The 16,556-nt window shown below is 34.2% G+C and overlaps 1 pseudogene; it reads right to left on the bottom strand.

The window, feature by feature from the left end:
* Positions 1–150: 150 nt before the first annotated feature.
* Positions 151–2,331, bottom strand: LOC113312061 (annotated as a pseudogene).
* Positions 2,332–16,556: the final 14,225 nt, after the last annotated feature.

Raw genomic sequence — 16,556 nt, 5'->3', positions numbered from 1 at the left:
GACATGGCAGCAAACGCTTGATTAGGATACATTGCATTAGTATTAGCATAACTCATACAGTACATATCATTTAATTTTCAGAAGTTAAACAGGGTTGTATGCCCTGAGATCAGTTTTACAAAACATCGATACTGATCATTGTTCCATCTTTAAACATTGATTATCAATCTAGAGAGAATAGCAAATTTGTTTGAAAGAAGCCAAATTTCGTTGAAACAAGGGTATAAAAGCATCTGTACTTCCATCTCCTGTGAATGAAGGTAGCAAAAAGATCATCCCTTCAGTTGGAAAATAAGATGGCATGAAAATGTAAGGACTTCCACCACCAAAATCAAGATCATAGAACGGAAATCTTAACCAGCTCTCAACTTCCAAGTTGGGGGATAAAACTGTTTTGTTCATGTCAGCGGTCGGTATGAGCTCCTCTTCTTTTGCTTTGTAACTTGCGAAGTCGATGAATGATTTGAAGTACTTGTCGTTCACCTTTGCAATGGCATCATTTATGGTCTTTGCTGCAAAGGGTAATGGCTCACGCAACAACTCCTTTACTCTGGCAGTGGGATATGCCCATAATACCAAATTGCCAAAGTATTCATTAGCCATTCTTGGGATTAACCTACCTCGCACGTTCACCGCTAACCTTATATTTGTAGTTTCATGACCATTTAGCCCACGAGCTTTAGTTACAGTTCTCCACAGATGAGCAACCAGACTCACAAATGTGCTGTATGGTTTTTCATTATTTTTCAATAATGCAGAAGAAGCTTTATCTTTGAGTTTGCTAAGAAACTCGACTGTGAAATGAACTTTCTGCACAATAATATTTTCATGATCAAGAAAAGTACCGCTCAGTTTGCTAGGTGGTTTCTTGGTTCTAAATTCTGACTCCTTTGTGCTCATGATCGTATTGTGGTGGGTCGCGAGGAGCGAAGATCGTTCGATCACGTAAAGGACATGGTTTGATATCAATACCTCTACAAGTTTGACCCCAAGCGACGAAGAAATTGCTTGTAGCATGTCCATCAGCTACAATGTGATTAGAAGTAAACCCAACTGCTAAAGATCCACAAGTGAACCTTGTGAGTTGAACTTGCGCTGGTTCTTCCACTCCTTCCAGACTTGGATGAAGATTCAATAACTCAGAAGGAGGTTTAAACGGCATAGCTTGAACAAGAGTACATCCCACCGAAGCTTCAACGAACTTAGGGGTGTAAACCGGGCTGGGCTGGGCTGCCCGGCCTAATTATTAAACGAGACGGTATAGGGCGGGCAGGAAAATCTCTTACCCATGAAATTAAATGGGCCGGACGGACAAGATTATTTATTTACAGTTAGTACACATGGCCTGCCCAAACCTGTTATGTAATTTGGGCTCGGGCGGGTAGGGCCGGGAGGGCCTTGAATATTACTTAAAATTATGATTACAAAAATATATATGTATTATTAAAACTAAAAAGAAAGTAATGTAATAACACACAAGTATTACTTAAAAATTTCTTCGTCGATTCAAAAATTTCTTCGTCGATTAACCTACCCGGATCATAAACAATGCCTCCACGAAAGAAAACGAATGCCCAATCGAACTTAAAATCCACGAAAGAAAACGAATGCCCAATCGAACTCAAAATCGATTGCTTAACAAAAACAAAAACAAAGAATTGCTAAAATTGCCCAAGAGCAAGAAGAAGAACAAGCAGCGGATTCGGACAATCAACCTCTCGCAACCATGGCTTCTCGATTTTAAACTACTTTATGAGTGTTTTAATCGATTTATAGCAATGAGTTTAGGTTAGAATCGCAAACCCTAACTGAAACAGTTGAGTTTCAGTGATTACCGGTACTGAAATATGTACGAATACGGTGACGGTTTTACCTTCCGGCATTCAATCTAGGATGAATGCAATGCCGGTTTCACTCCGCAGATTCACCAGAAACTGAATTTTAGATACCGGCATAGAATTTGGGTCGAATTCCCTGCCGGTTCTTGGTACCGGCAGTCATTTATAACTATTCGTGTATGCCGGTAGTGGTCTAAAAACATACAGGAGAGTTTATGAATTTGTCATTAGTACCGGCATAGACATTTGGTTTTATTGTATGCCGGTTTATAGTACCGGCATTCTTTTGTGAAAATTCGAGCATGTCGGTAGTAGAATTAAACCATACAGGAGAGTTTATGAATTTATCACCAATACCGACATACATTTTTAGGTTGATTTGAATGCCGGCACCAGGTTACGACATGAAATTGATTGATATGTATGGATGCCGGTAGTGGACTAAAAACATACAGGAGAACTACATATGATTACCGGCATTGTCGACAGTCATTGTTTAATGCCGGAACAGACAACCGGCGTGTTTTGTTTCAGTAAGTCAATGCCGGTGGAAAAACTGAAAGTGAGTTGTCTCACATTCATTTCGTGTGATTTTATGATATAGGTCAAAAGCCAAGGAGGCTAACAAAAGAAAAACTAAAGATGTTGTCACTAAGAGAAGAAGGAAGGACGGTCTTGATACTCCTCAATCTCTCCCTCCTCGAGGGAAATATGAAGGTCGTAAAAAGCGTTTGGGGGCTGAGACAAGAGGGATAATTTGGGAGAGTGGTGGTGACCGTAGTCGAGCTGTAATCCGTGACCACGATGATCAAGATGAGCAAGATGAAGAGGAAAGTGAGGATGAAGATAATGTGATTCCTCCAAGTCAATTAAAAAGCCAAAGCGAAGTTGGTGGGCCAAGTCAACAACCAACACAAGGCAATGGCAAGAAGGGCAATGCAAAGTGAAAGTTAAAGGTTCCCACCTTCCTCATATTAATGACATGATACCTGACCTTGAACGTGGTAGAATTTGGGGTGAAGCTTTGGAACCGAAAACACTATTTGGATACAAGCACTCGTGGTTTCGTACTATCTATCAAACTTATGTAAGTATTTTTTATCTTGTGCATATGTATTGTTGTGTATTTATGTAAAATATCTTAATTGTATTGTCTCCTAATTGTAGGATCATACGAAGGCTGTGCGTGTTTGCCGAAACCAAGCCGCGGATTGTTGGAAATTGTCCGATGAATGTGAAGAGGTCCAACAAAAAAATTTCCACTCAAAAATATTTTCCCCTCCTTATACTCTCACCTCACTCACCCAAATTCAAATAAAACACACACTAATCATTTATCAAAATTCTTAAGATTTTACTAATTATTATTGATCACTAATCCTGATTAATGAGGAGTAGATTAGGTAATACATAAAATACTTAGATAACGGGTGACCCCGAATTGATATCTGGAACCAGTTTTTATCCTTTTTTTATATCCCCCAATTCCTTTTTCTATCCCTCAATTAATGGTTCCTAAAAAACCTTATCATTAATCCAAAGTGGGACGTAAGTAATAAACAACAATATTCATATAGACAGTAGCACTTACTTAATCAACTTGATTTATTGATTATTTTTTCGTGACATTTTTAAAGACGACAAGAATTAGCGGTGACTAATAAGACAAAAACGGGTCATCCAAATCTAAAATGAAGCCACCCTTATCTCCCGTTTTTCAATATGGCCAAACTACCGTTAATAATCGGTAGTTAAGTTTACAATCGGGAGAAATTTATATAGAGGAAAATCATTTTAGTTTTCACAAAATCGGTTAAAAAGACCAAAATCAACAATTCCTGGGTGAATAGGACATTTAGATTATGATACTGTTTAAATGGACAAAATTTAAAAAAATAGCCAGGATGTAAAAAGTTTCATCCTACCCATTTTCAAATACTTTTTCTTATTTTTAATTAACATCAGGATGCATCCAGTTTCATCTTTGCTATTTTTTAAGTTTAAATCCGGATGAATCCAGTTTCATCCTTGCTATTTTTTTGGTGTCCATTTCACCTATACAAATATTTACTCGTCCATTTAAACCATGTTTTAAATATATTTGGACAAATGACCCATTTTCCGTTTAGTTTTTGAGTTTTAAGATTTTAGTATAAGGAGAAGAAAGAAAAAAAGAAAAAGTAGGACAAAACCATTTTTTTCTTAAATCATTAACATACATGGATGGGTATGAAGAAGAAGGTGGGAAACATCATGAAGAATATCATGTTGAATGTTCAATAACGGTTAGAGAAACGATTGAATGCATTCAGCGCTATTAACTTCAAAGAATGGGTAGATAATAGAGTATTTTATCTACCGATTATACTTTTTTATTCCAAAATAAAAGCACAATCGGTAGTTTCGCGATGTTCATTATCTACCGATTATACAATCGGTATTTTCGTGGTGTTCATTATCTAGCGATTGTGATAGTAGCCCAAAATTCTGATTTTTCAAAAACTAATAAAATTTTGAATTTCTCTACTTTCACAATCGGTAGTTTCGTGATGTTCATTATCTACAGATTGTGATAGTATCTCCAAATTCTGATTTTCCAAAAACTTATAAAATTTTGAATTTCTCTATTTTCATAATCGGTAGATACGGGGGATGATATTTACCGATTATGCTTAAATTTTAGTACAGAAAAATTGAATTTTTTGACTCAAAAATAATCGCTAAATAACAATCTATTTTACTTACCGATTATGGTTAATGTTCTTCATTTCTTAAGAAATCAACCATAATCGGTGGATAAAATCAACTTTATACCTACCGATTATCTTTCTACAACTGTATATCCTTAAAAAAATTCCGATCAATTTTTTTATTTCAAGCAACCAAATCCTAGTTTTGGATCACAACTACTATCATTTATCCGGTTTGTTTGTTTAACTCGATTTTTTTTTTTTATGTTCTAAGTTTCAACTTTAAGGTTAATGGATTTTGGGTTTTAATTTTAAAAAACTAATCCTAAAATTTGTGTAATCGATGATATTTGGTTTCAATCAAAATTAATACGCTGGAAAAAATTTCAATCGGTAAAATAAAGAAGGAGAAGAGAAATGTTATGATTACGAAAATAAAGGATATAGGTTTTGATTTAGCATCAAGGTGAAGGACAATATGGACAATTTCTATTTTAAGACACCCCATAACCATCTTCACTAGATGGGAATAAAAAAGTCGTCCCTGATTCTTTTCGGGTTGCCCTTAAAAATGCCAGGATTTTTTTAGTTTTATGACATGAAACTTTTGATAATATTAATAGCAAAGTTACGTAGACACTAACAAATGGCGGACTCAAACATTTATTTCACATGGGTAAAAGCAGACAGAGTCGTGGACGAGAGCCTCCCGAAATTTAATTTATTTTGTTAATTTCACCGATTCGGTAATTGTTAACTTTTGCATAGAAGCGTAGGTTAAGAAGCAATTAATGTCCATTTTTAACCTAGAATTTGAGATTCTTAGTTATTATCTATGTTTTTATTTTAATGAATGCTCATTTTACATTGTTGTCCATGTAATTAAATAAAAGTCTAAGCTTAACTTGTCACTTTAAATTTTCTCTTCATTTATCGTTTTAGAAGGAAAACAAATTCTTACATGCTTCAACATATGATAATTTTTTCCACAAATTAAATTAGACTAAATAGCTCTCAATACCGTTATTTATTTCCTCCTTTATCTTTACTAGTTCTATATTGTATATTAGTGTCTCTTTGGTGATGTTCTCAATTCTCAAAAAAGGAAAATTTTGATATTTGGGAAAAGAAACAAATACAATCAATCGCATTCAAGTTCTTCTCTATAATGATCGTGTTTGATGATTTTTTTATTTTTTAATGTTTATTATGTTGTTTGATTTATGGCTTTGAAATCCAAAGGAGGAAGAGAAACCAAAAGATAAAATTTAGGAACTGTTGTATTTGTGGCAGCCCAACAACTGATTTAGTTTCTTCCTAGTTCCTCATGTATGAAGCAAGTATTAAACAAGAAAGCCGTTGATTTCATCTCTTTCCGTTTTTGATTTATTTATTTTTTATTTTACTACAAAGTCTTTAAATCTCACTTTACTTTCAGTTAAAAATCTCTTTAGATAAGTACCGGTAGTGGTTGCTGAAAAAATATATATCAGATTCTGAAATTAAACAGTTAGTTTGCTTTCAAGACTTGCAGAGATGGTGCGAAGAAAAGGCATATTTTCGGAAGGGTATTAATGTAATTTGGTTACTCATTAAAACACAATTAACTTTAATTGTCGTCGGAATATAAAATCTCTTAATCCTATATAAATTAGTAACCTGTACATTAGTGCATAGGTTAACATGACCCATATTTGAAAACTAAATATATAGTTATTAGATAGTGAAAAACAAACATAATTTTAAGAAACATTATGTTGTAAATTTTATATAGAAATAGAGGTAAACCTCTACGTAAAATCATCTACCTGTATACATGAAAAAACAAACATGTTGTTAGGCTTATTCTTATAACATATGAAAAAAAATTTGATTTTCCATGCCAGTTGTCATGGAAAATGAGTTTCCTCACTATGGTAGAAGTGGCAAATTTGATTAAAAATATAAGGGTCATTAACCGAAAAACCGTTATCCTTGAAGCTGATGCTTCTTATGATTATTGGACATGGCATGCTTTTTTGGTCTTCAGAGTTCACAAAATGATATTAATTTTTGCACAACTCATCTTTGTTTGAAGATTTAAAGTATGGAATTTGTCCCGAAGTCCCTTTTATAATAAACGAAATCAATACACTCATGGGTATTATCTTGCGGATGATATCTATCCAATATGGTCAACCTTGGTTCAATGTTACCGTCATCCCCTGTCGGCACATTGGGTAATTCATACCGGTATTTTAACGACCGCCAAATAGTTTTGAAGAATGATGTGGAACGGACTTTTGGAATTTTGAAGAGGAAGTTCGATATCAATTGTGTGGGCCATATCGTGGTTTAAGTCCTCGTGAAATACACAAGACTATGCTCACTTGCATAATTCTACATAACATGGCAATTCAGGAAACTCGTCGTGACAAGGAGTGGACTAACTATGAAGATGAATATTTGAGGCATGAGATTCAACCACAAAAAGATTACATTTATAGCCAGAATCTTTATGACAGATTAAGAGAAGATCCGAGAGTGAATCTTTGGCGGAGTATGGAAAAGCCGATGGGTGTATTTAAATTTCATTTTATGTATCAGTTTAAACATTCAATTGTCAATTTTTTTGTAGTTTGTTTATTCAATATTAAGTTAATGACTTAAACTTATTATTAAGTACAATGCAACGACATTTCAAATTAAGCAACTTTTCATTTCAAACTAAAACTAAAATTAATATATCAATTATCTAGAGGTACTAGTACATCGAACTCATCATCCTCATCATTACCACCATCTTGGTTGTTATTAAATCCAGCCTTGTTGTTCAATATGTGCTTGTAGCCTGTCAATATCGATTTACCACACATGTTTTTGCTTGGGGTTCATAATTGAAGTGTCAGCTTGGAGAATGTTATGATTATCATAGTCATTGACAAATTTTTCCTGAAAAAGCTGACTTTTTTCGTCTCCCTGTTTTGAAATTTCCTGTCAACCACTCTTTACTTCTCGACGGTATTCTGATGTTCCATAAACTCTGCCATGTTAAAACCATCGAAGCTTCCCCCTTCTTCAGCTAATTTTGTAGTAAGTCTTGCTTTGTTTCTTCCAAAAAAAAAATTTATTAGCATCATCATTATTGAGAACTAAGTTGATATTTGGATTTCTTGGGATATCTGGTGAAGAATATGATGAAGAATTTGGTGTTGAGGGAGAAGAATTGTATGGTGACCTTTCATGTACTTGTTGATTAGATGCTAACACGTATGGATTATATTTTTCAACACCTTTAAAATATGATAACAACTTTCGAATTGGAAAATTTTGCCATTTTTATGCTGCCATTTTGTATGAACCTGTATTTCAACATCACCATCTACAAAAGCACTCTCACGGGCTCTGTTGGCTTTCATTATCGATGCAACATAGTCGGCGACTTCCCTATTGATTACAATGAAGTGTTGGCTTTCATTATCGATGCAACATAATCGGCGACTTCCCTATTGATTACAATGAAGCATCGCGACAACTCACTTGCATCACGATCATTGATTTTCATGGTTATCTCTTGATATCTCAGAAATATGTTATCCCACATGGTGTTACCATGTTGTTGTGCACCATCGATACAATCTTGGGTAAAATAAACATAATTACGACAGATACATTCATCTTCTGTGATGCTGAATTTTGCACCCCCAAACTTTGGCCTTTTTACCTATACCGTCGCCTTAACTTTGAGATTGTGAATCCATATTACAAGAAACTAAGAAGTGTATAGAATGTTTGATTAGTTAATCTTGTTTTAGATCATAAGAATATTGAGAGATAAAAAAATTCCAGAGAGATTTAGAAATTATGATGTGAGTTGAAATGAATTTGAACTTGGGTATTTAGAGGGAAAAATTTAGCTGTTGGATGAGAAAATGCGGAGCGAGATCTAGTCAACGAGCGACAACTTGACTAGCGATGGCACTAGATAGACTAGCGAGAGATGTTAAGATCATATAACGATGGATATTTTATCGCTTGTTGGAAACCTCATCATGTATGCCTAAGTGGTATATTTGACACTTTGGCACATACGTTTGCTACTTTGTCATATGACTCATACCCATAGTGGGTGCTAAAGTGGCAAAATAGGTTGTTTGCCATGTGCATAAGAATAGGCCTAAGAGAGAGCACAGAAAAGGAGAGAGAGAAAAGATCTATGCAAAGTACAATGACCTCATATATTTATACTATTCTCTCTCTTACCTCATTGGGACACATGTCCTCTATTATCCTTTATTACCAAAGTAACTTTTCCTTCTATCCAAGCCAACCTTCACTCCTTGGTCAATAACCTTTTACTCTCTTTTAACTACCTCATTCTCCTTTTTACCCTTGGATATTACACTTTCAGTTGGACCAAGTCCTTTTTGGACTGTGTCAAGTCCCTATGTCCTCAGTCCCTTTATGGACTTGGGCTTATAAACCATGTAAGGACTTTTTGGCCTAATTAATATATTTTCATGTACCAACATACCAATGTACCTAAAAATGGATAGTTGATTATGTAGACATGCAAGAGAGGATTTTTTAGTCAAACAAATCTGATTTGATAATCAATATTAGTCAAAGAAAAACATGAATTTGTTTATACTCTTATCTAATGATGAAATTATTATAACCATTTGTTACGGTGAAGAATTATAAACATGGATCAGGTGATCAATTTTATTCAAAACATCAATTTATATTCTTTTTGTTTGATGATGAAATTTACAAAAAGGGAACAAATACCTTCAGTTTATCTTATTGATTGAAATTTGTGTACTTTTTTTTTAAGTGATAGTACTTTTTGTTGTTTTTTTAGTCGAAAACGCTAAAGCTCTGGGACAAAAGCAAAGGTAAAAAATATGGTCCAGATATGAGATAGGAAGAAACAGAGAGAAGAAATGATGTGGCTCCTATCCGTGGTTGCACACAAAAGCAGCCCCCTGCTAATCTATGATCCCAGAGGTGCCACCTCTTGTCCCATATCTGGACTAGCCCATTTTTCCTAGTTGTAGCAGCTTTGTTTTTTTAGTGAAGGCGATTGTTTGTAGAATAGTGATGATACTGTGTACATTATTATAGAATAAAACCATCAAGTACTAAGACGTGCATGTCGATATAAGGTTTACATGTAAGACGTGTTAGGATTTTGCTCTTGTATTTTTTTCTAGGTTCTTTGTATGTCGTGGCTTGAGTACATGCCCATCATCACTTCCAGCATATTATGGATGTCATGGAATACCATATGTCGACATAGGTGCTAATAATATTTGGGATAAAATAATACTAAAAAATTGGAAACTGGTCAGATGCTTTGCACCCCTAACAAAGCTTAATGCAAATGCTTTTGTTAGTTGTCAAGTAGTGAAAATTGAAAACAAAACTAGGATTTTGATTCGTCTCTTATAAACTAAAGAAATATAAGATGTTAAACATAAAACAATAGAGAGAAAATATATGATAGACCATTTCATTCATGGAATTAGTGTGAAATGCAATTGTGTAAGGACCTCTAGTTATAAGGCATACAATAGAATGGGTGGTTAATGTCATTAGAGGTAATGACATGCAACCATTACTAGCCATTAACATATACTTAAGGTATAGGTAAATAAGAATATGTAAGGGTGGTGATGGAGATGTAAAGGTAGTAGTGTAAGTGCGTTGTGAATCCACCAAATAATTATTTACAACACCCCCGCATGGATGACACCACACTACTACGATATTGCCTCGTGAATACCTTGCCAAGAAAACCCAAACGGAACAAAACCTAGACGAAGGAAAAAGAGTACAGATCATATAAGATGTTGGACGTATTGATTACTGCCTTGTTTAAAACTTTCTAGGAAAACCCAATAGGACAAAACCAAGCGAAGGAAAAAGAGTGCATCACATATTAATGCGTAGCATCCATTGTTCATTACACGGTATTGATATTCTCCCCCATGATATTGTGCTCCCTTAGATGTATAAAAAGACTAGTTACATAATGTTTATCTTCAAGTATAACCCATACATTAGCCGTATTGTTTGAAAAAATATATGTTGGTATTAAAATGATGTCTTCAAATATCTCTTTAATCAATTATCTTCAATCTGGTCGCATCATCAAAGCCTTGTCAGAAAAAGCCAGAAGAAAAAACCTTGACAAAGAAAAAAGAGTACAACTATAGACAGATTAAAACATTGAGAATGCAAACCCAGTGGGACAAAAAGCTTGACTAAGGGAAAAGGAGTTCAACGCGTAAAGTCCAAGATATTCAATATCCTCCCGCAGAAAGAAGATATCTTAGTTGATTGGTCTGACGATACGATACCATAAGTAGATAATCAACAACCATCTTCAACTCAAGAAAACTTTTGTTGGTAATGAAGACCCATATGCTGCCATAACTTAATTTCAAATCTCAGTTGAATTGTCTATGCCCAATTCTTGACGGTTAATTTGCTGGATTCTTTTACATCTTTTATTCTTCGTAAATTTCTTTCAAACAATAATAGATGACCATCGTTGTTGTGACAACCCTAAATCAGTAACATTAGTATTTCCGGTCATATCATTAACAATTCAAGGTTTTACTAACCGAACATAAAGTCCACATAGCACAAGTTGGCTAAGAAAAAAAATGTTTATTTGAAAAAATATATAAAGAAATAACTTCATTCTCATATTAATGAGCATTGAGTCTGGTTCTAAAAATGTTCAACCAAATAAAAGGAACAAATCTGACTAAAGTTTTGACATGGAAATATTCAAAGGATAATACTTAAAACAAACTCTCATTAACGTGACCAAAACACCATGTCTCTCTGTGATAACCTTATTGAAAATAAGGAAAAAGAAAGTCTAAAAGAAACTACAGCAAGGAAGAAATCCTATTTCTTCTCACAATCGGCAGCGGCGACTCGAGAAAGACTCCCAACTAAGTCATATGTTTACTCTATTACCTGTATGGAAAATTCAACACAAGGCCAGAGCCTTGGATTTACAAATTCACTTTTAAACCATCAATTTTACTATTAAGTAAAAGAGTACCAAAATTTCAGTCTAAAATAATTAAGATTAACCATGTTGAAGAGAGTCACGAAACTGTAAAAAACAACACCCCATAATATTACCGCTTACCTTCGATCGTTAATACTCAAAGGAAACACGCACAAACATAACCCAAAAGAAAGTGTTCTCAACTACATTGAAGGGTAGTGTGAAAGTATTTTCAACTAAATTAATGGACACAACTTGGATATTTCTTGGCGTGCTAAATCCTGTATTAATGAGGCAAACAAAATAGCTCATCTCTGTACTAATTTTTTGAGATTTCATTTCGTTCCTAGATTAGGAAATCAAGTTGCAGATATTTTAACCAAGTTTGTTAGGCCTTTAAACTCAATTTTAGAATGGGAAACTTCACCTTCCCTATGTAGTTTAAAACAACTTTTAGTAGATAAATATGATATTGGGAACTCTCATAAACCCAGATTAAATGGCTCTACTCCTATTGTAACAGTGACTCGCTTTGAGTCTTAGTCCTTTTAATGAAATGTCTTATTTTCAAAAAATAAAAGAAAAAGAAAAAGAAACATTCGAATTTTTTCAACACCGGTGCTCACAAGCATGATAATTATTGTGGTCCTATCCCCATAGCATAGACAACCACAATTTACAAGTCTCACAAGCGCGATAGCTATTGTGGACTGACCTCTCAACAAATAGTTTAATATGGAGTAGCTTCAACAAATAAAAAACACTTGAATAAGAATTCAACACTTAAATAAGCTCAAACATAATCAATTCATCAATTCATCTCTACAGTCTACAATATATAATTTCATATGTATAATCATTCAAACTAGATATCACATTCATACAAACCCCAAACCTCAACCATATACAAAAGTATTCAGGAATTAGTCATGCAAAACACAGTCTACTGTTCCTGTCAAAATCATATGTAAGACTGATATGGACATGCTGAAACTTTTACCACATATTCTATACTATATCAGGGACACTTCCTACAAATTTCAAGTAAAATTGACGGTTAGATGTCAAGTTATGACAGGGTTTATATACACAATTTAAACTGAAAACGTACAGTCGCAATTGGAAAACTTTACCTAATTGGGGTACTTCCCAAAATCCAATTTCTATCAAATTTTTACAGAAGCATAATCATATAAATAAGTTTTACATATCAAAAAACTATCAAATTATATGTTAACTAACTTCAAATATAGTGGTATCCAACCTGTTCACGTTTTAGCATAATTTTGTACCTAGAGTCATTGTAACACAGCTGTTTTGGCTACCTTTAATCATCCGATCGGCATAAGACTGTGGTCGATCCTTTATAAACTAGTTATAAACAACATATACAAAAATAAATAATTTCTAACGGTTCAAATTTACTCTAAGATGAAAACAGTACCCGATATTCAGATTTCATGAAAAAAAAACAAGCTTAAAACCTAAACTAAGGATTTAAAGTCAATAGGTTCTCCTGTATCTATACAATTGAAATCCAATACTTAAAAATAATAATTGATAGAGCAAGAATCAACTTTCTTTTGGCTTGATCTCAAACTCCTTATGATTTCTCCTCCGATTTCACGTGACTTAGCTTTCTTGGTGATGTCAATAGAAGACTAGGTTTTTTTTTTCTCTCTCTCTCTTTTTTTTTCTTAATTTTTCTTTTCTACAACTAACCTTTTAACCTAGGTTTATTTATTTATTTTTACTGATCGCATTATGAGTAAAGACATCCAACTTTTATGGGCCACCAACCAGTTAATAATACACACAACAATCTTTTAAGGGCTAACAATTAACTAATGGTTTAAGAATTTAGGGTTATGACATTTTACCCCCTAAAAAAAGATTTTGTCCCAAAAATCAACATACCTCGGAGTTTGGGTTGCCAATGAGTGTCTTAGGTCGTTGTCGTCGAGGATTTGTGCATTCATGACTTTTATATCCAACATCCCAAAAATTGTAGCAATAGAATGACATAGAGGAAGCATTTACTGTCTCCTTATATGACTCCACAAACCTTCGTCTCTTCCAACCACTCGAATTGTTTTTATCAGTGCGATCGTCTTTGTACCCTTGTTCCAGTTACCTTGTGTTAGAGCACTTCTCGGTCGAACTCGCAAGCGTTGCTATCTCAAGCTTGTTTGTCAAGTTTAGCTCAAAATTGTGTACTTATAGATATGTCTCGGATTAGGATAGAATGTGTAGTTGAGTTTTATACTTCACGGCGTTCATCGATTGAAGACGAAGAACTATTAAGGGGAGCTTGTGGAACTTCATCAACAAAAGGTATGTGGAGACTTGAACTCATCTATCACTCAGAAGTCTATTTATATTCTATCTCATATCGAGACAAAAGGCGTATAGCTATATAGACTTTACTTTATAAACATTTGATATTTCGAGCTGAGTTTAGCTCGCTTACATATTTCTAGAAATATGTGTTGGTAAGCTTTCACTTTAACCAAGTTCATATTTTATTCTTTACGAAAGTCAAAAGATAATCATGTAAAAATCTCCTGGTACATCTTACATGATTTGTGTGAGACAGTCATTTGATGTAGACTCGGAATGTTTCATATTAATCATTTGATCACTTGAAAATTGCTTTGGAGATGATAGTTTATGTGAGACAGTTATTCTCGTCTTCTAAGAATATTTCAATGATTAAAATGGGAGTTTAGAACAATTAACCATAATCGGATATAGTATAGTATGTTACGTGTATGCTAATTGTTGCAGGTATATTCCAAGTCCGAGAATTTAGTATGCATACCCGTATACGTACTGATTCAACATTTGAAGTCCAGGAACTATAGTATGCATACCCGTATGCGTACTGATTTCAACTGAGTTCGGTCGTGAACGACAGTATGCGTACCCGTTTGCATACTGGCGAACATACCAAGTCTGGGAACTCTAAGTATGCGTACCTTTTTTCATACTTGAGTGGGATAAGTTCTAAAATCGGTTTTTCATGAACAAATACATTTACATAATATGGAATGCAATCTTTCTATAATGTTCATGAATTAATTCGTGTGAATCAAAATCAATTTTGCTTCAATTGTGTCTTGTATACTTCTATGAGAATATAAACAATTGAAAAACTCTATAACTAGTTTCATTTGAGTCATTTGAACTAGTTGTGATTGAGATGAACAAGGATGATATGAAAGTTTTCATATGGCTAACTTTGGTTAACTGTTATTGATCCAACTAAGTGTACACGTTTAGGTACGGTTACCCATATCTAAATGAAGGTAAATTTCATTTGTGTATAACAAGCTAAGTTAACCCTAACGGTTGAAAGATATTAGCTTGAATCTAATCAGGTTTTCATCTAACAGTGAATATTGAATGCTTTGTTACCAAAGTAACATTGATTGCAAACCCTGATTTGAAGACTATATAAGGGAGAACTCTAGAAACTGGTAAACCTAATCCCCACACTTCCTGTGTGATACTAGTTGCGAGTAGAGTTGATTCTCCTTTAACCTAGGTTTTTCTAAAACCATTATAGGTTAATGACTTAAAGACTTCATTGGGATTCTGAAGCCAGACCCAACTATTTTCTCTATAGTTGCGTGTTTTGATCTTACTTTGTTCTATAGTATTGAGTACCATCTTCTCTAAGATTTGCTCGAGATTCAATCTCCGATAGGTAAGATAAAAAGTAGTCACAAACATCTTCATCTCATCGTTTGTGATTCCACAATATCTTGTTCCGCTTCCATACGGTTAAGATTGTTGTGAGGTGATTGATATTATAGGCTGTTATTCAGGAATATAAGTCTGGTGTATCAATTGAATCCTGTTCACCTTGATTTATCAAAATACGGAACAAAAACTCTTAGGTATTTCTATTGGAGACAGATTTATCTATTCAATAGACTTTTCTGTGTGAGACAGATTTGTTTATCAAGTCTTCGAATTTGGGTCGTATCTTAGTTGTGGGTGAGATCATCTAAGGGAATTAAGTGCGTAGAGTCTTGCTGGGTTTCAGAGGCGTAAGGAACGCGACCGTACCTTAATCAGTGTGAGATTAGTTAGGGCTCAACTACATTCCAGTCCGAAGTTCACTTGTAGTAGGCTAGAGTCTGTAGAGGCTTAATACATTTTGGTGTTCAAATCTGGACTAGGTCCCGGGGTTTTTCTACATTTGCGGTTTCCTCGTTAACAAAATTTCTGGTGTCTGTGTTATTTCTTTTCCGTATTATATTTTCTATATAATTGAAATATCACAAGTTGTGCATAGTTCAATCAATTAGATAATCCAACCTTTGGTTGTTGATGTAAATTGATTGACACTTGAACATTGGTCTTTGGTACCGTTCAAGTTGTTTCTCATAATAATCAGGGTCGCGGATTTCTATCCGTTTGATTTGCTGATTACATTGAGAAACAGAGATATAAATCTTGGATGAATTTTCCTTGATTGAGTCTGACTTTCTAGTTGATTCTCTTGGAAATATATTAGAGTTTGTCCATACAGATTTCCGAAACGAAATATTGGGTGTGGTTGTTAGACCCCCGCTTTTTCAATTGGTATCAGAGCAGGCAAACACGTTTATGACCTCATAAGTCTGTGTTTATAACAATCTGACTCTATGGATAATAGTGTTATCTCTATAAACACTTCACCAGAATTAGATCTACTCAACTCTGAGTGTGTTCTAGAATCCATCGATGAGGTTGAGTGCTCTGATCTAGAAAAAATCATCAAAAATCTTTGTCGAGAAAAACAACGATTGATAATGAAAATTGAAGGTCTTCATTGCAAAATTTACATCAAACTATGATCTTCGAGAACATTCTGAAGAGATTGTTAATCTCCATAAGAAGTTGGATGAACAAATCTGGATCAATTCTGATCTTGTTGCAGATATTGCAATTTATAAGGATTTGACGTCTGTTAAAGTTTCTTCAATGGATATGAAAAACCTCTTTAATTCTTCCATGAAGAATTGT

Source organism: Papaver somniferum, chromosome 9, assembly GCF_003573695.1.
Source record: "Papaver somniferum cultivar HN1 chromosome 9, ASM357369v1, whole genome shotgun sequence".
In the NCBI taxonomy this organism is placed as follows: domain Eukaryota; kingdom Viridiplantae; phylum Streptophyta; class Magnoliopsida; order Ranunculales; family Papaveraceae; genus Papaver; species Papaver somniferum.
The sequence above is the reverse complement of the archived record's forward strand: the minus strand, read 5'-3'. Positions and strand labels throughout refer to the sequence as shown.